Here is a 25,696-nt window from a genome sequence, read left to right on the forward strand (position 1 = left end):
AGCAATAAGACTTAGATCTGTGATTCAAATGAGGTGGTTGTAGGAGTAAGTAGAAGTGTGCACGCTATCAGGTGTGTAATGATGGGCCGGAGGAGTGGGTCCTGCTTCTGACTGGGAATGGGCACACCACAGGACATGCCATAAGGTGGGCAACTCTGTGCATTAAAATGATTTGAATCTTTGGCCCTTTTGAATAATCAACTGAAGTTGACAACCAACCCTCAGTCCAAAGTGAGCCACTGCCCTTTTCCCAATGGAGGGCGCCTGGACAGTGATATAGTATTTTACCTTAGATTTCAGATTGGGAAATTAGAATGGTGCTTGGTACTGCTACATTCTGGCCAACTGTTCTCTATAAAAATAGGCCTCTCTTATTTTTCCTCTGCCTGGTTAAGATTACTATTTTTTTTTTTTTTTTTTTTTGCCTGTGAAGATGAGTTAGGACAAATTGGAACAAATGTCACTTCCCCTTATTCTTCATCTTTCAGCTTCATATGGGAGCTGTTCCATATAACCATATTGATTCCCAAATAACAATTTTTAAGACCACCAATGGATAGTTAAGTATTTACTGAACCCCTACTATATATGGGGCATTGAAGATTTAGATGTGAATAAGGAAAATAGCTAACTGCAAGCAGCTTATTACATGAGTGAGTGGATCTAATTTTATTGTTACTTCTTAAAAGTGTTGTTATTTAAAGAAATTCATTTGCAGATATTCGTGTTCTCTGAAGTTTGACTTAAATTGTATTTAAAAAATTTAAAGAAATATATATATTTTATTGATTTTCTACAGAGAGGAAGGGAGAGAGATAGAGAGCTAGAAATGTCGATGAGAGAGAAACATCGACCAGCCGCCTCTTGCACACCCCCTACCAGGGATGTGCCTGCAACCAACGTACATGCCCCTGACCAGAATTGAACCTGGGACCTTTCAGTCCGCAGACCAACGCTCTACCACTGAGCCAAACCGGTTTTGGCTGTATTTAAAAAATTTTTATTCAAACTTTTAACCTAAAATAAAAAGGTTATCCATTTCTTGCACCCTCCACTCTCCACCCCCACCTCTGGCAGTCATCAATCTGTCCTTTGTATCTATGAGCTTGGTTTTCAAATTGCTTCAGTATTTTTCATTAATTACAGAATTAATGTTTTCCAATGGCTTATTTAAGAAATATGTATTTCCTCAGGTGTGAGTCATCAGTTCTATTCTTTAGAGTTGACAAAAAAGAAACCCACTCGGCAGATGGCAGTGAAACCTCCAGTGAGTTGTCCCAGGTCACATGGGAGAGGTTTGAGTCAGACCAAGAAACTATGTCTCAACTCCTTGTTTGTGTTTCATCCACTATGCTTTTAAGCAGAACTTCTAAACATGTCTCTCCATCCCTGTCTTTTAAGGATAATATGATCTGCCTTAAAGTAGACTCCTTAATTAAAATGAATGGAGCTCTGAAAAGTGCTGCTTCTTTAAAGCTGGCAGTGTGTTTACTTTATAACTTTGGAATTATAGAAAATTCTTAAAGGTGAAATAGGAGAAGGCTGGGTATTGTATAATGGACCAAAGAAGCTCTTTTATCTTTGACGTTTTTTGAATTCTGACGTCCTCGGGGAGTTGAAAATGCACCCCTAGCAGCTAAGGGCCTAGCTGATACTCCTGTAGAGCTGCTTCATGTATTAATGTTCCATTCCCCAAGTGCCTGGTGACAGCACCTCAGGAACTCATCTCCAGACTTCACCTCTCCTCCAATATCCAAAGATACAATAGTCTTTATAATTTTTTTTCCTGATAAAATCTTATAGTTGACAAAGTCAAATTCTCTCTTGAATCTAATTAGGCTTACACTGTAACTATTATAAAAGAACAATACTAATACTCCTAAAACAGGCTCTATTAACTTCCATTTCTATACAATAGCTCATCTTTTTGTATATCTTAAAAGTGAGATTATTACTTATAAACACATTGAGTTGTTATAGAACTATGACTATTATTTAGCCATTTAAAAGAAATCATAGGTTTCAGTTCTCTAGATTAAATTAATTAAAATGTTTAGTTGATTTTTATTTCATGAATTCAGTGAGAATGAGTTTAATCACTTATTCAATAATTAGACAACAATAAAACATTACTTAAAATCTCATCTTTTGTAACAGTATTGGATTTTCTAAAATCAGCTCAAGCATAGGAGAACAAAGGAAAACTTTAGAAGTTCTGATGATCAAATGGGCATGTTTTCATACTTAATTTCACTTTCATATGTCAAAAATGAGTTTTAACATGGTATTTTATTCTGATGATATATTAGAAAGTTATGTGATATAATGATATATTGATTGGCATAATTGAAATAAAGAGATTATCCATTACTGAAATAGATGAACTAATGTCTCAACTCAACATGTACAGACAACTAGTAATAGTTCCCTATTTTTGTGAGCCATCTTTCCTACTTAGGCTTATTTTTATTCCTTTTCTGATTTGAAACAGCTACCCTATGAAGAGGAAGGGAATGGTTGCCCTTGTCCACGTGCTGCTGGGAACCTGCCATGAAAACTGGACAAGTCATTGTCATGGCTGGTTTCCTAGCTGTTAATAGGCTTGAACTAGGTTATCCCCAGAAGGTCTTTTAGTTTCAAGATTTTAGGAGTCTATAAACATCAAAGTTCTAACTTTGCTGTGATATCAAGTATTTCACTTTATCCAGTAAGAATCATGTGGTAAATGTATGTCCAATGGAAAGCCAGTGACAAAAAGGGAGAAAATGGTATAATTAAGATGTCAGCAGACTTGATGGTGCAAAGGTGGTGGGAGCCCAAGTTTTCAATGAAGCCCTATTGGTCATCTCTCATTTAATATTCAAACCAAGAGTCCCCCTCTATTTACAGTAATACATCCAATTCCCCTACCCACATGTCCTTGTATCCTTGGGGAGCTTTTGATGGCTTTCAATGACTGTTTGATATGATGTTTTGATTGTATTGAATGATCAGCTCCTCATCTCTTATTATGCTATTCCATTATTATGCATTGAATCTAAACGTGGAAAAGCATTCATTTTTGTTAATACCTTCCACCCCTAAAACCACACACTCAAAGTAACTATGTGTCCTAGACTGTTACTGCAGTGTTATGGTTAACAAGAAGGCTTATATAACAGCCTGAGCCCAGCAGACTGCTTGTGGAATATACTAGTCATTCTGATTCTTAGGGCTGCCTTGGCCACCATTAAAAAGTTCCAAACAGGCTGACTCACCTCTGTGCCTCCAGAAGTCCCACACTCCTCCTACTTCATTATACACAACCGTTTAACTCTGTTTCTCAACCAGGCCATTGGAGGGCCCCTAACCATTGCTAACGAGAGTTTCAGTGTATTTGCCTAAAGTAAAAGGTTTCTCTCCTTAAGAGGAATTCCGCTTCTAGCTTACATGTATTTTTTTCTTCTGTTCAAAGTAGGCTGGCAAGGATAGGAAGAAGTGAGTGGGAAGGCTCAGACATAGCGAGGGAAAGGATACCAGGTAAGGGAGCTAGTGCCCAAGTGCCCACCACCCCCAGCACCCTGTGCCAGGGGGTTTATCATCCCAGCTGATCACCACAACAAGCCTGTGAAGTAGATGAGACCATTAGCCCCCGAATAAAGATGAGGAGCCAGCTGTGGGGACGTTAAATAACTTCCTCAAGATCAGATTGCTGTTAAGTGGCAGATGGAGGACTTGGGCACAAGCTATCTTCGTGCTCAATTATTATAAAATGCTGCCGCCTTATGCATTATTCTGGGACTGCACCTATGCTACCACATTTTATTCCTGTGAGTTATATGCATTTTTCATCATTTTTTCCAAAGAGAAAACTTTCCCAGAGTCACAGAGTTGGGACGTACTGGTGCCTGGAGTCTAACCCAGCTCATTAAACTCCTACGTCGATGTGGCATGTGGCCTTGATGGGCTTTCCATTTAAAACAGCAATGGACTTTTACTTGGGCTTATCAGCAGATTTTTTTTTTTAATAATGATTCCATTAAAAATGTGCAAGTTTTATAATAAACATCACAGAGTTGATGCCTAGGGATATTTATTATTTTAAAAAAAACTTATTGAAAGCCATTTATATTAAATTTACAGTGTGAGCAATAGAAAGAAAAGGAGAGAGAGTTCTAATCAGAGAAGATTAAAGACAACCTTTTCAGATAGTCAAGGTACCACTGAGCAAGAAGACACACTCTGGGATTCTGAGGTACCAGTATTGTTCTATTCTTGGAATTCCTAACACCTGGATTTTGGTAAGGAACATCTTACTGTGTACTTCAACTTGTCAAAGGTAAACTAACTGGCAACTGTCTGAAAAATGTTAACTATCTGCAATAAAAATACTGAATTTTCATTGTCTTTTGAAATTACAGGGCCCACAGAAACATTTAACACAAATTTACACAAAGAGTGACAGGGATGCTGTCTGTTTTTAAAGAGCAGCCTAATAGAGAAATTAAGAAAATTTAGACTCAATAGAATCAATAGCATCAGTCAATATCCATCCCACCGGATACTTGAATCCTTTTTTTTTTTTTTTTTTTAATATATTTTATTGATTTTTTTTTTTGCCCCCCTCCCTCCCTCCCACACATCTCCTCCCTCCCCAGAGTTTTGTGTCCTTTTTAAACATACCTGGCGAGTGGTTGTATAGCCCTTGCTTGGTCACTCCTAATGACAGAGAACTCTACTTTTCCTAAGGCAGGGAGGGACTTCCTTAGGAAAATGGGCTGTGCCATGTGTTAGATAACTCAGTGGAATGATGAAATGTGCTTCCTTTTGTGTATGGTCTGTTGAATTTGACTTTTTGTTTAATGAAGCAGGAGAGATTTAATTTCTCCTGTTCTGTAGAGTTGGTTCAAATCCTTTTTAAAAGGGAGGGAATGTGGTTTGATGGGAACAATATTGGACTTAGCATCAGGACACTGATCTCGGCCTCCCTGAATGGCAGGTCTGAGGGCCAGTTGTGTGATGCCTGAGAATCCCTTCTCTAGGATGTTCATCGGCTCATTTCAACGGGCTGTTTTAAGGGTTAAGTGAAAATGAATATGAAAGTGTTTTAATAACACTGCCTTATAGTGGTGTGTTCTATGATTCATTAAATTGGTGCAGACAATGCTCTAAATGTAGGCAGATGAGTTTAGAGTTCAGTGATTCAGATACTTTGCTTAATTATACAGGAATTGTCAAGACCTGAAGCACCTGTGGGCAGGAGTGTCTCTGTGGGGGTGGAGGGCGGTTCTGGTTGTCAGAGATTTGGTGCCAGTAGAGGAGAGGGAACACATGCTTCTCAGAGTTAGATCTCGTGGGTGCGAGATGCTCCAAGTCCCTGCCCTGAAGCCTTCTGTCCCAGATTCACTCCTCAGCCCCAGGGACCTCCCACAGCATATTGGCTGCTTCCTTTAAGGACGGAGGCCCTCATCTGATTCCAGCAGGTGGATTGTGGCTGCAGGATCCCATCGGCTCTGTTCACCTTTCTCAGGGTGAGGCTTTATTTCTCAGCTGATGGTGCTGGGCCTGCTCTTACCGGGCAGATTTCTGGGATTCAACCATTAGCTGTCTACCTCTTATTGATGGCTTAGTCTACTTGTGTTCTGTTTTTTGGGGGGTTGGGTTTACTGAATACCAACCCTTTCCTAAATAATGCTTCAGTTTCTCAACTTATGAGACACTGTGTCCTAGACTAGTGGTTCTTAAAATATGGTCTCTGAACCAGAAGTATCATCATCTAGAAATTTGTTAAGAGAGGATAGCTCTTGGGCCCCACTCCAGACTTACTGAATTCTGAATCTCTGGGAGCCCTTACCAATTGCAATAGGGGATTCTGATGCACACTAATATTTGTTTTTTGTTAATCCTCATCCAAGGATATTTTCCCATTGGTTTTTAGAGAGAGTGGAAAGGAGGAGAAGAGAGAAACATTGATGTGAGAGAGACACATTGATTGGTCACTTCCCACATGCCAGGGATTGAGCCTGCAACAGAGGTACGTGACCTTGATCAGAATTGAACCGGGGACCCTATAGTCTATGGGCCAACCAGCTAGGGACACACTAATGTTTAAAGCCCTGTCTTGGACTATTTGGTTGCCCTCTGTGGAGGCAGATGAGGTTACTTCACCTCCTCCATGGCCTACTTCTAGAGCAGCGTTTTTCAACCGCTGTTCCGCGGCACACTAGTGTGCCGCGAGATGTTGCCTGGTGTGCCGTAGGTGCAAACAAGACAAGAATTTTATAATTTTTCACTATTTTGTTTACTTAATATTTCATAATAAAGTAATTATAAAATACTTTCTTTGTGTTTATTTGATTCCTATTCAAGAGAATTACTTTATATTTAGTCAATATAGGCACAGAGTTAAATTTTTTAACATTTTCTAATGGTGGTGTGCCTCGTGATTTTTTTCATGAAACAAGTGTGCCTTTGCCCAAAAAAGGTTGAAAAACACTATTCTAGAGGACAGTGCCTGCCTGGTGTCAGCTTCCAGGGTAAATCTACTGGTGTGTTGCTAAAATCCATCTAAAGGATCACCCTTGTTTCCACATATAAATAGTCTAGGGTAGGTAAGATTACCATGGGCCATAACGAACCACAAAGTCTAGACATCCATCTGATCTGAATTAACCAGGCACTTATACTGTAATGCCAAACAACATACAGTTTTTTAATTTACAACAAACAAACAGAAATATCACTGGGAGTCATGGTGGGGCAGTGGAAGGGCTCACGGGATGGGAAGCCAATTAGGATAAAATACTTTGTCCTATTTCATGCTCAGGATAACTTGGCTGTCCTTCGTTCTTTTCTCCTTTTCTTTTCCCTTCTAGTTTTGTTTTTCTTTCTTCCTAGAGGAGCAGGTGAGTAGTTTGACAGTGTTATTAGCTAATAAAAAGAAGAGAGCATTACCTTATTTATTGACTCTGAGTGTTAATATCCAGAGGTTTAAACGTGAAAGCTGAGGTAGGTCTTCATGATTGCTACTTAATTTCCTCCGGAATAACTAAGTGGGAGCTACAATACGTCTTTGTTTAGCAGCTATGGTTTTCATTAAATTTAATTAAGACTCCCAGAAGCTTTAAATTTAGGGCAACTTCAAAATGCAGGTGGCTTCTGTTAAGTGTAATTATATTCCCTTTATAGCTGCAATGGTTTGGAAAAGCTGGGCTGTCAGACTGAAAATCTTTAACAAGCTCACTAGTGCTTTGGCTTCCAGAGAGTTCATTTTCAAGTATAGCCTTCCCTCCCTCTTATTACCCTTTTCTACCTCTCCCTTCCTCTTTTCCCCTCCCTTCTTCCCTTTCTTCTTCCTTCCCTCCCTTCTTCCCTCCCTTCCCCTCCCTTCCCCTTCCTTCCTTCCTTCCTTCCTTCCTTCCTTCCTTCCTTCCTTCCTTCCTTCCTTCCTTCCTTCCTTCCTTCCTTCCTTCCTTCCTTCCTTCCTTCCTTCCAAAGGCCAATGTGAACTTAAGAAAAACTTCCCAGTTATGCTTATGACCTTACTAATGAGTTAAGGTCAACATTGCAGAGGGAAGTTTTCTCAGAACTTTACGTCAGTCTGGTTGACCACGGGGCAGAGTGAGGGCCAAGGCCTGCAGAGAATGAGAACAATCACCGATTGCCGCAGTGGAAGGAGACAAGTGGGTGAAGCTCCCCCTGGCCTTCTGTTTACTTCTATTTCCTTTGAATCAAGTACATCTTTTTATTTTTAGATTTAGAAAGAAATTTGTGCACATTTTTTTGGTGAAGGTATTACAATAACTTCACAGAAAGCCTTCTGATGGAACCATGGGTGTTTCACAAGAGACATACTGAATTATAACAAGAAATTTGCACAAGGTCAGCTCTCTGAACCCTCTCTGCAAATTGAGGTGGGTTCAGGGAGTAGGAAGAGGGAAAGAAGAGTTATTAAACAGCCACGGTGTGCAAAGCTAGTCCGTCAGGTTCTAAAATTTTCACATAAAAAGTGTTTCTCCTCAGAGATCCCAGAGCAATTGCATTTTCTGTAATTGGGCCAAGGTTCCATATCAGCATTTTCCTCACCTAGCTAAGAGCATAATATATCACCTCAAAGGTAATGAGACAATGTTGTCAGGAGTTTGATAAAGTCCAGGGATTTTTTTTGTACTCCTGGTTTCAACCACACTACCCTGGGTCTGAACACAGATTGTCTGGGTCAATTCATTTTCTTTGGAAGAAAACAATTTTCTTATGAAGTTATAAGCAGATTTTTGCACTATTCAAGTATATTTTATTGGATCCCACTGTAACCCAGGACATATTTAATGATGTGCATAATTGTTATGATCTGTGGGAATAAATGTCAAATAATTGAATAAATAATTTAATGTTACTTTAATACAGTTAAACAAACCCAGTGTAAGTTTTGTTTCTTTTTGATAGTTAAGTATCTATAATCAGCATTACTATAATCCATTTTTCAATATTATCAGTTTTCCTGCTAGCCATATAAAATAAAAAAATTTCTCTCCAATTCATGATAAGTATGGACTGAACGTTAGATGTTATCAAGAAATTTTATTAAGGGTCATTTCGAAAAATGTCCTTACATTATATAATGCACACTGAATTAGGTAGGGAGGGTTGAAGTGATCTGGTAGTAGATCATACTATTCTTTCTACTTTTGTGAGTTTTTAACACTTTCCTGGTAAAAAGCTAGCCCCCTCAGACATGTGCATGCTGTAATGCAAAGCCATTGCACTGCTCCACTTGGTATCAGGTCTCAGTCGTTGTCTCTACTTAAGATGCAGTCACCACTGGGCTATCCTGCTCAGGAATCTGCTCTGACCGGATATCCTGAATTCCAGGTGATCGCCTTTTTTACAACACCTTGCCTCCCAGGATACCGCAGGGGGAAGCAAAAGGCCTCAGGCCTAAGATGTGTTTTCCAGTTTATTTACCAGAGGCCCCTCACTTAGGGGAATTCCTGGACATTGTGTGACCCAACGAAGGCCATTGGTGGAGTGACCTCCCGCCCTCTGCCAGGTTTGAGAAGATGAGCAAGGAAGCCTGGAAAATGCTAGGGCTATTCCCAGTTCTTGTAGCAATCAGAGCCATGCCCACCTGACCAAACAGGCCCAGGAGCCTAGCCTGTGGATAGGCTGAGAGGGAGGGAGAGGGAGCAGAGTTTCCATTTGGGCCCATGTTCACGCTGAGGAAGGAAGGTCCAGTCCCAAGGCTGCGTTGATGGGGTGCCACTTTCTTCTGGCTCATGCCTCCCACTCATCGTGTCCCCTCCATTTCCCAAAAGTGGTTTTTAAGTATCCCCTACAATTTTTTCCTCCATCTACTTGCTGATGGCTAAAATACTTGTAAGGGGAGAAGACATTTCAGTCTGTAATCAGTGATCAAATGCAAAAAAGTAAACACCTGGTTGAGATGAAGCATTTAATATACCCTTAAGTCTCATCAGCCAACTGGTGTTAAGTGGTATTGTGAGAACTTTTGTAATGAGAAGGGACAAAGATGTGGAGAGCAGAGGGGCTGCTCGGAGCCTGCTTGTGGGCTAACGAGGCTGTGCCCACTCCTGTGGCCTCTCAGGCTGGGCAGTATGAAGGTTCCCTCTCTCCACAGGTGGCAGGGGAAGAGGCCCCAGAGCTTCAGAGAAGGCAGCTGTAAGGTAGGGACCAAACCCAGAGCACTGTAAGCATGTCCAACACATGTCCTCCACATACTGAGAGGCGAGGATGGCCCCCTCATTCTGGACATTGTAAACACTGAGTTTTCTTCTCTGACTGTTAAATAGGCACTGGGGCCTCACAAGTGAAACCGGGGAGCTGATTCACAATACAAGATGTTTTCATGTGTGCCTTTCAGTCCTTGCTCTTTGCCATAAGTTAGTTATAATTGTTAATAGGCTTTGGCATTGTCTTACATCATTGTGTTAGCTGTGAGAAGATAATTCAGAACTTTTTTTTAATTAAATTTTTTTTTATTGTTGAAAGTATTCCATAAATCTCCTTTTCCCCCCACTGACTTCTCCCTGGCCACTCTCCTCCTCTCCCCCCAGCACATGCCTCACCCCCCCCTACTGTCTGTGTCCATTGGTTAGGCTCATATGCATGCATGCAAGTCCTTTGGTTGATCTCTTTACCTCTCCTCCCCTGCCCTCCCCTTCCTTCCCTATGTGGTTTGACAGTCTGTTCAATGTTTCTATATCTCTGGATCTGTTTTTGTTTATCAGAATAAAACGTTATTCATTATATTCCACAAATGAGTGAGATTATATATTTATTCTACTCTGAAAGTTTTTTTTTTTTTTTTTTAATAAAGATTACTCATGACTGCTTCCTGAACTATCTCACTTACAGTATTAGACATAAGGTAATCAGTACCCAATTTTTCTCCACAACCAAAATAGCAGTGCCTTAGGCAGCCTCCTTTGTGCCAGGGACTCCAGCAGAACCTACACTATATTTTCAGTGCATTTGTAAATGGCGTGGAACCAGGAGGAATAAATTAAAATGATCGTAAGGGGATGTGAGTACCAGCATATTCTTCCCTCTCCTGACCTTATGCCATCTCTATCAAAGTTACTAGCTCCTTGAGGACATGCTTTTGCTTTCTGAATTGTTCACAAACTATTAAAGTATTTGCAATAGTGGAAGCTAATATGAGATACTTCCCCTCCACATGAGCTTGCAAATGTTTTGAAATGTCCTGGGACTTACTGGGTTGCTCATTAATATTGGACCCTTAAAAGGGCTTGTTCTTTAGCAGAATCATCACCTGGTGAGCAGTTTTTATCTGCCTTCAAAAGATGGCATGTTTGTTTGTTTTTTCTTCATCTGGCTTTTCTAAGCATTAGAAGACATATAACATCATGACACCTGGACAAGGGCCACAAGAGTCACGTGGTGGAGCAGAGAGAGTCTGGAAAATTCTGAACCTCTAGGCAAGGGAGCAGGACCCAGCATCCAGGCCAGAGATTCTACAGGAGCCACTTCAGCAAGTGATTGCATAATTCATGACCTCTGGAGCTGGTGCAGGCTGCAAAGGAACTCTGGAAGGTTTTAGCAGTTTTTTCCTAATCTTTTTAATCTCTGAAGTCTCTTTGTGTTGAGAAAAGTTCATGTCTTTCCAAAGGTTAATGCACAGGGACTTGGGCAGTGGTTTTCCAATTCTGGTCATTAAACCAGCAGCACCAGCAGCCAGGTCCTGCTAGGAATGCAAATTCTTGGGCCTGGGCTGGATCTACTGAATCAGCAGTTTGTTTTAGTAAGTTTCCAGGTGATTCTGATGCATGCTTAAGTTGGAAAGCCTCTGGTCTACAGGCCCTCAGGGGATCCCAGCTCTAGAAGCCTGGGTTTCCAGAAGAACCCTTGGAGAGGGGTATGGATTGGAGTTTGTTTTGTAACCTCTCAGTCTATCAATGGTGAATAGGAGGTTGAGTTTTGTTGGCTAAAGTTGACCACAAATCCAACAACAAAATTTATTTTTCCTATAAATCTGGGAGATACCTTGCCTCTTTAGTATAAAATACCCCTGAGTCTAAGAAAGTAAGTACTGACTTAAAAAGGAAAAGGGAATAGGGTGATTCTGGGAAATAAGAAGACACATACTTGACAAATGATTAAGTTGACAATATGAAAATTACTATGCACAAAAGGAAACTTACTTGATGATATTACATGAAATTTTATTTAAATGAAAGCATATAAAAATTAAATATGGATGGATGATTACCATGAAATTGTTAAATTTCAGGAAAGGCGATTTTCATTTGCAGAAATGACATTTTAAACTGGCTGAGAGGCAACATCAGTAGGAAAAAGACTTAGGGGAATTTTAGTCATTTAGCTTTGGATCAGTTATGTAAAAGGCCCATGATGAGAATTAAATGGTATAAAATACGCTTAAATGTGAATCCCCTCTTGCAAATCATTGTACATGTAAAGTTGTCCTTCAGAATAAGCTTAATACATTTGGTAATGTAAAGAATTCTAATTGGAATATAGAGTTTATGAATATTTTTCTTCACCATGGTCATCAGAATTTATTCAGTGGCTACTATGTGGATTGAAGAGTGACAGTGTTCTCTCCCTTTCTCCAAATAACACTAGGAAGAATCAGCCACTTTCATGGGAAGAGAGAGTGAACTTTTGACCACAATTATACCAAAATGAGAAGGATACACAATTAAAACCAAACAAGTTAAACCTTTACCTCAAAGTCAAATCAAAGCTTTTGAAATTGAGAACCTTTATAGACATAAAGGAGAAACAATATACAAAAAAAAATTACCTTGGGAATTCCTTAACTTTGGGATATGAGACTCTTAATTTTTTAAAAACACCCTTTCCCTTGCATGGATATTATACACTGAGCTATTTATTCCTTATTGATCATCATTTTTGGTTATCAGGCTATTCTTAAATGATAAAGACTGAAATTGTGTTTTAGAAAGATGGATAGACAATGACTAAAAAGGGTTCCTCAATTCCTCAGATGTCCACTATAGGACTTACTCCATCCATTACATGTTGTAGTAGTAAATTGTGAATCAGATTTCCTTGTGTCATTTTGAAAACAATAGTATTTTAAATATGTACTTTCTGCTACTAAATGTCTAGAAAGTAAAGGAATGATATATCTTTTTTGGCACTCCAGTGAGGATTCTTTTATGTCAATATTCTTTTTAACAAATGAGGTTTCAGGGTAAACATCCATTCAGCAATGCCTATTGGAAATCAGATGATAATCAACAAACCATAATCATAAGTGGAATTAAAAAACAAGGCTACTTTTGAACTTAGAGCTATTTTTTAACCTTGTAGAACATAAATGCACCCCAGAAGGCTATATGTATACATATGTACTTTAACTCAGTAAAAGCAGGACAGCCAAAGCCTTTGTAATTTATAGCATGGGAAGAAAACGTTTATTATATCTAAGCAGTGAGAACATAAGAGATTAAGATGTTGGAAGGCAGAATATGGGAAATAAACATTAAAATGAGGGGAGGAGCATCTAATATTTCAACTATAATCCAGTGTTTCTGTACATTATGTATAATCCTCAAGAGAATGCTTCAAGGATAATATCTCTACTTTACAGATAAAGTACAAAGGGATCAAGAATATCCTCAAGATTCTGGACTAAAAATAGGTATTTATTACTGAAAATTTAGCAAAAACCCCTCATATTTTTGATGTTGGGAATGGTAAGATTCAGGCAATGCCAGGCCCTGATAGGATAAATAGTTGACGAAAACATATGCAAGCTGACCCGCACATTTTCTAATACTCCCCGACCTCTGCCCTCCACACTCCCAGAACTATTGGATTAAAATCTCAAGAGACTGCCTCGTCTCAATGCTGCTTCTCCCTGACTTTAGGTAAAATCTTGGCCAAAGGAATTGATCAAAGGTGGTGGGTAAAAGTCAGTATCTAGACTATATAAGTAACTCTTACAATGCAACAATAAAGAGGCAAATAACCCAATTAAAAATGGGCAAATAATTTAAAGGTACATTTCTCCAAAGAAGATATGCAAATGCCAATAAGCACATGGGAAAAAAAAGCTCAACACAATTAGTTATTATGGAAATGCAAATCAAAACCACAATGAGATACCTCTTCATACCTACCAGAATATGGAGAAAATAATACCCATTCAATTTGCTGATGGGAATATGAAATGGTGGGTAGCCACTGTGGAAAAGCTTGGCAGTTCCTCCAAAAGTTAAACATGGATTCATCACATGTACTCAGAAGAACAGAAAACATGTCCATACAAAAATGTGTTCATGAATGTTCATAGCCCAAAAGTGGAAACTCAAATGTTCATCAACTAATGAGGATGAACAAAATATGGTATATCTATGCAATGAAATATTATTTCACCATAGAAAGGGGAAGGCACTAATATATGCTATAGTGTGGGTGAGGCTTGAAAACATTATGCTAAGACTAAGTAAAAGAAGGCAGACATAAAAAAGCAGATTTGCATGAACCCACTTCTATGGACTATCCAGGATAGGAAATCCATGGAGACAGGAAGCAGATCAGTGGTTTCTAGAAGCAAGGAAAAAGAAGGAATTGGGAAGGGATGACAATAGGTGATGAAAATGTTCTGTATTAGACAGTGACACTAATTGCATATTCTTGTGAATATACTAAAGCCATCAAATTGTACACTTTAAAAAGGTGAGTTTGATGATAAACTAATTATATGCCATTAAAATATGTATCTTATTAAAAACAGAAAAATTAACAAAATTAAAATCTTTTTTTTGGACCGGATAGATGAGATTGACAAACTAAACACAAATGATAAGGAAAACGATGCTACTCTGCTGTGAAAAGGAAGGAATTTTTACCCTTTGTGACAGCATAGATGGACCTGGAGAGCATTATGCTAAGTGAAATAAGCCACTTAGAGAAAGTTAAGTGCCATATGATTTCTTTCATATGTGGAATTTAATGAACAAGCTGAGCTATCAAGCAAAAGAGACACACTCATAGATGGAGAGCAGGCAGACAGCCCTGGGGGTTTGGAGGAGGGGGGAGGGGTTGATAAAAAAAGAAAACTCATGGGCATGGACAACTGTGTGGTGATTGCTGGGGGTGGGATGGGGTTGAGGTGGAAGAGGGCATAGAGGAGATAAATGGTGATGGAAAAATAAAATAACATTTAAAACAGAGATAAGGCAAAAGAGATGATAAAATTATAAAGAATACAGGAAGAAAATGGCCAAATACATACAGATAGAACAGGAATGTAAAAAAAAAAAAAGGTAGTGAAAGCATACCATAATATCCCACAATAACATTAAGTTGATGTCTTATGATTGACAATATAGTCTGTCCCTACTTCCAAATGGCCACGGAGTCAACTTTGTATCTTTTCTGGGAGAGCCATGGTAGGGGTGTGGGGCTGGGGTCAGGGGAACAGCTGGCAACCTTTGAAGGAGCCCCTTTAGCCCAAATCTGCAGCAGCGGGCAACCAACTAACTAGGAAATTCCTGGAATTGCTGCCACTGACCTGGAGGTTTCAGCCAATCCTGGGTCCTAGAATTATCTATATTTCAGCCAGACTGAACAATTACCACTAGGTGGCAGCACATTGCAGCTATCTAGGATAAATTTGAACTCCCCAACTTTGCAATTCTTGGCTGCAGGTTGTGGAGGCTCCTCATGGACACTTCATTAACCTTACAATTAAACATCTCTTCATGTACATGACTGATTTTTTTTTTTTTTTGGTTTGCATTCTGCTTATCCAATTATGGGTTTTACTCTGCTATGAATAACTATTTGCAAATGAACCTAAAACTTAGGTGAAATTGAAACAATCCTTGAAAAAGACAAAATGGCAAAACTAGCACAAATATAGAAAACTTGAAGAGAGCCATAAATATTAAATAAATTGGACTGGCATTTAACAACTTCCCCAACCTGATACCGCACGCTCAGAGAAAAGGAGCCCCTTTAAGGGGAGTCTGGGAAGTGAAAAGAGGCACCAGAAGCCTAGGAACAACTGAAACTCAGACCTGGAAGTGACCACAGAGCCTCGGATTCTGGGACATTGGAGCACCTCCCTGACCAGGCTGAGGGAATGCCTCTTTTCTGAGGTGAGGTGGTATCTACCTGGTAACCATTTTCTCTTGGGACAACTGGTCAGAAAGTCTCTCCTTGGGCTTAGTTGAAATCTGCTTCCCTGAGGCCAGGATATTCTCAGAGCTGCTAAACTGGGAAGGTGAATAGCAACATGCTGGGAAGGACCTGAGCTCTATGGTGCTTAGGTTACAGAGGGGTGCTGGCTGTAACAGGCAAGACAGACCAAGTTAGTGAAGGGTCCAGACTGGAGGAGCCAGTGGCAGCTGGATTAGCTATTTTGCATACACCTGTGGGATAGCACAGGCAATGTGAATGTGTTTGGAAAATCCCATATTAACCAGAGGCTTCTGTTACCCTGATATCATTTCTTTATCAGAGCACATATATAGGGATTTCTGCCAGAAAGACTGTATGTAGGCATTAATTTATCCACGAGTGTATACAACAGTCTGTGGCAACAAGTTGGAAAATGTAAATAAAGGACATAGAAGATAATCTGAATAAATGGAGGGACATCCCATGCTCTTGGATGAGATGACTCAATATAATGACGATGGCAATTCTTTTTTTTAATTTCTTTATTGATTAAGGTATTACATATGTGTCCTCATCCCTCCATTAACCCCCTAGGCAATTCTTCCTAAATGAGATACAATTTCAATTCAATCCCTATAAAAATCCCATGGATTTTTTAATGCACTTCATAGCCTTTACTCTAAAATTTATGCAGAATAATGAAAGTCTATAAGAGTAATTGAATCTCTTTTTAAAAACAACCATGGTCCACACCATAAAATTACTCCTTTAAACAAAATTTATTTTCAGTGTTCAGTATAGAATTGTAAACTATAAGCACAATGTGGTACTGCAGACCTCCAGAACTTTTTCACAGTAAGCCAGTCTTGAGAAAGAGAGGAAATGGGGTAACAGCCTCTGGCAGATATTAAGACATACTACAAAGCCATAGTAGTAAAAGTGTCATGTGGATGCAAGAATAGACACATAGATCAATGAAACAGAATAGAGAGCTCAAAAACAGACTCATATATATATATTTTATTGATTTTGTACAGAGAGGAAGGGAGAGAGATAGAGAGCTAGAAACATCGATGAGAGAGAGTCATCGATCAGCCGCCTCTTGCACACCCCCTACTGGGGATATGCCTGCAACCAAGGTACATGCCCTTGACTGGAATCGAACCCGGGACCTTTCAGTCCCCAAGCCAACGCTCTATCCATTGAGCCAAACCGGTCTCGGCCAGACTCATATATTGATTGGAAATGAATATAAAGGTGGGACACAGGTCTGTTGGAAAAAAGGATTCTGCAGTAGATGGCATTGGAAAAACAGGTTCATTATATGAAGAAAAACAAGATTGATCTTGTCATAATACCACATCCATAGTGGATTTCAGGAATCAAAGATCTAAACGTGAAAGCTAAAACTATTTAGTTGTTAGACGAAAATATAGAAAAATTTCTTTGTGACCTTAAGGTTGGGAAGGATAAAAAACAAACAAACAAACAAACAAACAAAAAAACTTGAAATGTAAAATCCATAAGAAAGATAAAGCTGATTTTGATTAATCTGGGCAATGTTATTACACCTATTAGAATGTTAGTAGACTATAAAAAATGTGGCTGCTGCCAACAAGGGACTAATATTTAGAAGACACAGAGAACTACTGCAAACTAACAAGAAAAAGGTACAAATCCTAATGGAAAATGACAAAGTATAGGGAAAAAAAACCTTACAGAACACATACTGAATTTTATAAGAACATAAGCAAATCAAAAAATTAAGTGTTTCAAATAAAGAACTGTTGGGGGAAAAGCAGATGAAAAACAAAACAAAACATTATATGCACCCCTATGTTCATCGCAGCATTATTCATGGTGGCCAAGACATGGAAAGAGCCAAAGTGCCCTGTGATAGAGGACTGGATAAAGACGATGGGGTACATATATACACGAAATACTGCTTAGCCATAAGAAAGAATGAAATAGAGTCATTGACAACAACATGGATGGACCTTGAGAACATCATGCTAAGTTAAATGAGTCAGATAGGAAAAGCTCAGAACCATAAGATTTCACTCATATGTGGGATATAAAACTGAAATTCATGAACACGAACAGCGGTGAGGTGGTTGCCAGGGGGTGTGGGGGGAAGGGGGTGCTAATATGAGTTGACAGGAGAAGACCCTTTGGGTGGTGGGCACATGGTGCTATATACAGATGTTGTAACTTAGAAATCCATACCTGAAACCTACATGTTCATGCTGACCAATGTCACCCCAATAAAATTCAATTTAAAAAATAAAAGAAAAAGAAACATTAAAATGGGGAAGAAGAAACTGCATTGTTGCCTAGGAAGTGGGAGAGCAGTGCTAGTGGGCCATGGGGACTTGAAAACCATGCGTGCAGAGTAAACAAAGGAGTTAATAAGTCAATAAAAGGGGTCTGTGTGGACCAATGAACTGAGGTCCACCAACTGAGCATAATTACGGTATCTTAGTCTTTTCCAAAGGAGACCCTCCCCTGCCCTAAAGTTGATGTGTTTGTAAACTTCAAGCCCACTCCCCATCCTAGTGTTATCATTGAGACCATGTAAACATCCTAGGTAACCTCAGAGGCTGTCCTTTCCCCCTTCTTTTTATTGAATTTTATAACAAAAATATACAGGTTTCAGGGACACAATTCCACAACTCATCATCTGTACGCTGTACTGTGTGTTCACCTCCTCATGATTACCTGAGAAGATCCCCTGATGTAAGTAGGACACCTGACACAGACTATAGACTCAAATGCTAGTTTCCTATTCCCTATTGTAATATTTTCTTTTTTACTTACTTTTCCCCTAAAAGTTTATTTGAAACATTTAAGAATTCCTCACTGTTGGGTTCATTCTCTCTGTTTTTCTCTGTCTCTTCCGAAGTGTGTGCCATGTGGTGTGGCGTTAGGTCTTTACCACACGTGGGTCTCCAGAGTAGCCCTCTTCCTGGAATCACGCGTCTGCTAATGCAGCTGGGGGAGAGAGCAGGCGCAGTTTGGGCAGCCACTTCATTCTGATGATTCCTGTTGAGTTCCAGCCTCCACCCTCTACCCAGGAATCTGTCCTGTTGCTTAGCCCTTTCTCTCCCATCCTCTCCTTGGGCAGTTTCCTAGCCCTAAGAACACAAGTACCTGTTAGATTTCCTTTGGTTAAATTTGGCTCAGCTTTGCCCTCAGCCTGTCAGCTGTGCCAGGTTTGTGTCATTATGTAGATTTTCATTGGCCCTTGTGGGAGGAGCTGGGCCGATTTCGTGGATGTTACGGAAAGGCAGGTTGAGCCTCAGCATAAAGAAAACCTGTACAAACCAGAACATGGACGACATTTCCCTGGAAGGCGGTGAATTCCTGGTCACCAGAGGTGCTCCCAATGTGGCTGCTGGATCCAGGTAGGGACAGGTCGGCCCTCCTTTCACCTTAGGGTCATCGGGGGAGTTGTTCAAACCTCCCGTGATGGCCCCTCTCCTTCAGACCTCCTTGTGCAATTGGTTTGTGAGGGGCCTGACATCAGATTGCTTTCTGAAAGCTCCCCAGGTGAGTCCAGGGGCCCCCCAGGGCTGAGGGAGGCTTTTGTAGAAACAAATGAAAGCCCAGGATAGGAGAGTTGGGTCTGACATCCTCAAGTTCTCACTTCTATCCCTGAAATTGTACTATTTTAACTTTCTCTCTGGTACAAAGCTGGTGCTCAGGTGCTTTTTGATGCTGACCTCCTTTCCCTCCCCATGTTTTCTTTGAAGGAGGCCCTCTCCCTGCCTGGAGCATCTTCCTGGAAGGAAGGGGCTGCCACTCCTGCTGCTGCTCTTACTCTTGGGGCGCAGCCTGTTCTGCCCCCCGCCCCCCTCCTTGAGGTCCATTGCCCGAAAGTGCTCTCATCCCCACACGCTGAAGTCCCAGCATTTTCACCAAATGGACAATGTTCTATAGAATTGACTAAATTGCACATACATTTAACTGGAAAGGCCATCAACAGTAGCTCTAAGTGTAAATTTCCTTTTTTTGGGGGTCCATATGTTGAACTAGTTTAGAAAACCCTAGATTCTTATTAGCTTAGACTTGTGGTCGGCAAACTGCGGCTCGCAAGCCACATGCGGCTCTTTGGCCCCTTGAGTGTGGCTCTTCCACAAAATACCACGGCCTGGGCCAGTCTATTTTGAAGATGTGGTGTTAGAAGAAGTTTAATTTTAAAAAATTTGGATCTCAAAAGAAATTTCAATCTTTGTACTGTTGATATTTGGCTCTGTTGACTAATGATTTTGCTGACCACTGGCTTAGACAATCGAAAATACATTAAGGAATGATTACACGGAGCTTGCTAACTCTCTGCATCCTGCAGGGTAAAGGACGAGGTTGGGAAGAGGAGGGGAATAAAGGCAGAGAGAGAAACCAGTGGCAGAGCCCCAGACTGTAACTACCTGACGTCCCCTCATCAGAGAGTCTACTTCCCGTTTTTCTTCTAAGTGAACTTATCATAAGATTTGAGCCTTCAGATGTCCCTTTACCTCTGTCCTTTTCAGACTAGCTGTCTACCTCTCCCTTCTCTGTAGATTCCCTGAGGGCGATGGATAGACTGGCTCCTCTGTGACTCACTGCCACTTTATAGAGGTCATTCTTATGTCTCTTGCCTCCTTTCAGGGAAAAGATCAGGACTTGACATTATAAAGACCTTCTTAAATACCTGTGAGAGGGTCAAGTTCACTAAAAAACCATCAGTTGCTTCTAGGCAAATAGCAACAATTCTTGCTCGAAAACCTTAACCTTCCAATCATTAAAATATTAAATGTAAAAACAAGATAGACATCTTTTGTTGTCTTAAACAAATGCCTTCCTTTTAAAAAAATTCCTTCTTAGATAAAGTCTCCCTGCTAGTTTCCTGCATTTCTCTTCATAAGCTGCCAGTGGGCCATATTTACTCCTTCCTAAATTCTGATGTTGAGTGTGGTGGGGCATGTGGGAGTATACATTTTGTGGACATGAACAAAATTCTGTTTGCCACCTGGCTGAGGAGCACTCCTCTTTCTGCTGGGCAGGCTTTTTGCAGCTGTGGCTGAAACAAGACCCAGCCCTGGCACTGCCTCCTGCACCAGTCACTGTAATTGGAGGCTAGAACTCTGGATGAGAAGGAGAAAACCTAAAGGGTGGGGCACAGGGCTTCTTATTCATGGAATGATAGCATTTCCTGGGGCTGATAGAGAAAAGCATGAGTTTGTGCTTATGTGGATCATTTTAAATTCCCATTTGGGGGGAGGGCATAACAATTATCCTCACACAAAACAGAAGTGCCAGTTTCACCTGCATTCAGTACAGTTGGCTGAGGTCCAGTGCCCAGCAGGCTTCCAGAGAACAAACACAATCAGGATTGCCTGGTGGGTGAGGAACTCCACGTTTTGGTCTAGTTCTAATTGGTACCCAAAGATTTTACTTTAGAAATCTGGCCCCCCTAAAGGGCTAGGGGTGGATATGTGCTAGGGCTCCAGGAAGTTCCTAGCAGTCCTGATCCCTTAGGAATCATCTGCATGACTAAGAACGAGGCTTAAAGACTTCCTTAAGAATCAGTGCCCCTGGCCTGGTGGAGGCTGACAATGTTGGCAGGACCAGTGAGGGAGTTACACCACCTCCCTGGAAGTTTCAGGAATCTTTTCCCAGTGGAGGTACAGGCGCCACCCTGAAGAAATGAAGGAATTGTGGTATCTTAGCCCAGCCAGTAAGAGGTTTTTCAACCAGTGCAGCTAACTAACCTTTGGGTCCTCACTGCCTGGAACTTTTGGTTAAATTTTAAAAATGACCAAACAAAAGCACACATGCACATTAGCTCCTATTGAATACAGCTGTCAGAAATCATGTTAGCAAATGTGATGGACACACACCAGACTTATGTGATGGATGAAAGATTGTGAACGTGAATAATGCCTTGATATAGGTTTTATCTAAGCAAAGTCCCATGCTTATATGTCAGTCATTGAACTTTACCAGCTATCGTGACCTTTTAAAAAAATCTATAATAATAAAGCAAAATATGCTAATTAGACTGGAGAGCCGGATGACCTTCCAGAGAAGGACATCCTTCCAGATGACCTTCCGGACAAAGCCGGGGTTTCGAGGGCCAAGGCAAACTGCAACTTGCATGAATTTCGTGCATCGGGCCTCCAGTATATATATTTTATTGATTTCAGAGAGAAAGGGAGAGAGAGAGAAAGGTAGAAATATTAATGTTGAGAGAGAATCATTGATTGGCTGCCTCCTGCATGTCCTACACTAGGGATTGAGCCTGCATCCCAGGCATGTGCCCTGACTGGGAATCAACTGTGACCTCTTGGTTCATAGTTTAATGCTCAACCACGGAGCTGCACTGGCTGGGCTCCAGCTTCCATTATCATCAGTTCAAACAGTCCTCTGACCTATGCCTTTGTTTTCACGTTACTGCTCTTGAAAAAAATGTGGATATCTTTGGTCCAGACTGTGGTGATCTTATACCTGCTCAGCCTCAGTCCTTTTCCATACCCTGTGTTCTCTGTGATGGAGAGGCTTACCCATAAGACTGTCTTTCCCAAACTCTGTTGTTCCTGGGTTTCTCCTGAATTTAGCCCAGGAAGGCATTGGTGAGAGACTGGAGGGAGAGAGAGGAAAGGGAGAACGTAAATGCCAGGGTATTTTTCCTCCTGCTTCTGTGCCTTGGGCTGGTTCTCTAACAGTAGCTGAATTTATCCTGCAGTTCCAACTCCCATTTTATAGGCCTACTATAGTCCCAGCTTTTGCTGGCTGATGGACTCTCCTGAGATCCAGCAATTCCACCTCCTCGCTTTGTTTTGCAGTCTAGAGGTGCCCTTGGCTTCCTAATATCTGGGGTTACCACATCATCCCATTTTGGCTCTAGTTTCTCTCTCATCTGAGTAAATTATTTTATGCATTAAATCGCCTCTATTATAAATATTTGCAATGGTTTATAATGCTACCTTCTCCTTTTGTAAAGAAGGAATTTGAAGCCCAGAGAGATTAAAGTGTGCTTCCTAAGGCTATCTGAAAGTCAGGTTTCTAGCATTTCAATAACTAACAATGCAGTTAAAGAATCCAGACATTTTTTTTTTTAATATCAGTAGCTATAAAAAAAAATCTTTGCACTAATGCCCATGCAATAGCCCCTCTAAGTAGATCTGTCTTATATTCAAGTCTTTAATTCATTTTGAGTTAATTTTTGTGTGTGATGCAAGATAATAGTCTAGTTTTATTTTTTTGCGTATGACTGTCCAGTTTTCTCAATACCATTTATTGAAGACACGGACCTTTCCTCATTGTATATTCTTGCCTCCTTTGCCATAAATTAATTGGTTGGCCGTATGTATGTGTGTTTATTTCTGGGCTCTCTGTTCTGTTCCATTGATCTGTGTGTTTGTTTTGATGCCAATAGCATACCTTTTTTTTTTTTTTTTTTTTTTTTATTATGATAGCTTTGTAATATAGTTTGAAATCAGGGAGTAGAATGTCTCCAGCTTTGTTCTTCTTCATCAGGTCTTTTGTAACTTCACAAAAAATTTAAGATTGTTCTATTCCTGTGAAAAATACCATTGGAATTTTAACAGAGATTGCACTGAATCTGTATTTGCTTCGGGTAATATGGACACTTTAACAACATTGATTCTTCCAATTTATGAGCACTCAGTATCTTTTTATTTATTTATGTTTTCTTCAATTACTTTTATCAATGTTGTATAATTTATTTACAATATACAGGTACTTTACTTCCTTCATTAAATTTATTTCTAGCTATTTTACTATTATTAACTAGAGGCCCTTTGCCTGGCCTGTGGGATTGGGTTGAAACCAGCTCTCTGATATCCCCCAACGGTGTCCAGATCGCCAGATAGTGCAGGCCAGGCAGAGAGACCCCACCAGTGCATGATTGGGGGATCGGGGTGGGAGGAATTCAGGAGGTTGGCCAGCCAGGGAGTGGGAGGGACCGCGGGAGGGCTTGAGAGCATGTCCATCCCTTCTCACTCAGTCCTGATCAGCCAGACTCCAGCAGCAAGCTAACCTACCAGTTGGTGTGTCTTCCCCCTGGTGGTCAGTGCATGGCATAGCGAGTGGTTGAGCACCTTAGCATATTGTTAGCATATTACGCTTTGATTGGTTGAATGGACTCCTGGACAATCAGACACTTAGCCTATTAGGCTTTTATTATAAAGGATGCAATTGTAAATGGAGTGTCTTCTTAATATCTCTTTTGGATAGCTTGTTGTTAGTGTATAAAACCACAACAGATTTTTATGTGTTCATTTCTACCTGCAATTTTACTGAATTTTGTTATGAGTTCTAATAATCTTCTGGTAGAATCTTTAGGATTTTCTATGTATAAGATCATGTTGTTTGCAAATAGAGTTTACTTATTTCTTTCTGATTTGGATGCTTTTTATTTATTTTCATACCTAATTTCTGTGGCTAGACCTTCCAATACTATATTGAATAAAAGTGACAAGAGTGGATGTATTTGTCTTATTCCTGATTTTAGAGGAAAAGCTTTCAGGTTTTCAACATTGAGTATGATGTTAGCTATCAGCTTGTCATACATAGCTTTATTATATTGAAATACGTTTTGCCTATACCCACTTTTTTGAGAGTTTTATCATAAATGGGTGTTGAATTTTGACAAATGCTTTTTCTATATCTACTGGAATGAGCATGGGATTTTTATCCTTCATTTTGTTACTGTAGTGAATCACATTGACAGATTAGTGGATGTTGAACCAACCTTGCATCCCTGGAATAAATCCCACTTCTGCCATTGGAAAGAGGAAGAAAGAAAAAAAGATGAGGCTCTATTAGTAAATACATCCCATGACTGGAATCTCTTGGTGTAAGCCAGTGTCCTTATTTAACAGATAAGGAAATTGAGACCTCGAGAAATTAAGCCTTCTTACTTCAAGCATTTATTGAGCACCTGGAAGTACACATTGATTTACTAATGAACAAAACAAAGTTCTCTGTCCTCAATAGATTAACACCCAATGGCGGAATGGGAACTAAAATCCAGGTGTCTTAAGTGCCCATTGTTATATTGTTCAGGGTCAAAAGGACTGTAGCTTTAAGGCTACTTGAAATTCAAGTAAGGTAAATGTTATGATTGAGAACCATCAGAGGTTTATCTGGTTGCCTTGGGATATTCTGAAACAATCTGTGCCTTGTCCTGTGAATCTGATTGATCTCCATGTCAAATATCTGCCTATTAACTCCCACTTCCCAAACCCAAACCTTGTCTATTTTGTTTTTATCTCCTCCTAGTCCCCCCCACCCCCCTACATTATAAATGGAAGGGAACCAGAACAGAGTAAGTCTCATCTCTCCTTCCAAATAATACTTTAAAGGGAAATATCCTATTTGAATGAAAAGAGGAATCTAGTTCTCTAAGGATTTGGTTTAACTTGACAAGTTATTTTTGAATAAAACATGAAAAGAGGTATGAGAGCTATTTTAAACAACCATATTTAAATGTTCCTAACAAAAAATGTTATCCTTCACATTCATTTCGGGAAAATGTATATTTTCTAATGATGTTGCCATGAATCAAAACATTCTGGAATGCGTCCTATCCTATTGATTTCAGAACCACTTAATAAGTCACAGGAGAGATTTGGTGAGATTACTTTATAAAAAGACTCCCCAGTTGATCAAAATACAATTTCTTGGAAGGAATACTTACCTTGTTTTCCAGATCTGACTCTGAATACCTTTGTCTGTTCTCACCACTAAGGATATTTAGAAGTCTAAAACTAAAGGCAATTTTTAAAAAGATGTTAAAAACATTTTGAGTAATTGTTGGAGTAATGTCACACATTTCTATACTTCCAAGGTGTATACTTGAAAAAAAGTTTAACTATTTTGGCAGGTAGCAAACCACATATTCCATGAATAGGTCAAATACGTAACTAGGCATCTTTCTTTGTCCTAATCTAAACAAATATTTTGAATGTCAAATATTTGAAGAGGGGTGTGCCCCACTATTTTAAGTGGGAAAAATTGTAAAGGACATCTAGCCCACAAAACAATTCCCCCC

Source organism: Pipistrellus hanaki, assembly GCF_964339955.1.
Source record: "Pipistrellus hanaki genome assembly, chromosome: 4".
In the NCBI taxonomy this organism is placed as follows: domain Eukaryota; kingdom Metazoa; phylum Chordata; class Mammalia; order Chiroptera; family Vespertilionidae; genus Pipistrellus; species Pipistrellus hanaki.